Below are 740 nucleotides of genomic sequence, written 5' to 3'. Positions count from 1 at the left end.
TTTTTTTTTAGATTAATATAATATCAAGTATTTATATATTCTGCTCATCTTAATACGTATTCAAAATATTTAAGATAATCTTTAGATGTGTAAATAAGAGGAAGTTGCGCAAATTGGTTGTTTATTGGAATTCAAATTAAAAACAAGGTAAATATATATAAATTTTTAAAAAATAAATAATAAATTATAAAATAAATATGATGAAATTATTTTTCCTTTTCACCAGTCTACTAATAAATCTTCAATTACATATCAACATTGATCCTCTTAAGTTTTATCTATTTATATTCATCTTAATTATGTAATGAACAATTAAACTTGTCGTCTTATAATGAGCCAAACACTAAGGGCTTGTTAGGATCTTTTTTTTTTTAATTTTTTTTACATTTAATTTAAAAAAATATATATTTTTTTAGCATTTATTTATGTTTTTTTAAGTTGTTTTCTTTTAAAACAATTTAAATATTTAAAAAATTATTCAAGTATTTTTAAAATAAATAAATATGTTATATTATATCAAATATATTTTATTTTAAATCAAAATAAAAAATAAAATATAATAAGAACAAAAACAAAAACTAAAAGTAACCTAGCTCAAATAGCACATAAGTTGTTTATTTCAAGAAATTATTTTTCTCTTAAAAAAATCATATCTTTAAAGCCATAAAATCCTCCACAATAACTTCATATCGAATACAATTACACGAAAAATTATTCCGTGCGGACACCGCATGCAAAGA

Source organism: Phalaenopsis equestris, unplaced genomic scaffold (genome assembly GCF_001263595.1).
Source record: "Phalaenopsis equestris unplaced genomic scaffold, ASM126359v1 Scaffold000197, whole genome shotgun sequence".
NCBI classification, from domain to species: domain Eukaryota; kingdom Viridiplantae; phylum Streptophyta; class Magnoliopsida; order Asparagales; family Orchidaceae; genus Phalaenopsis; species Phalaenopsis equestris.
This window is presented reverse-complemented; position numbering follows the sequence as displayed.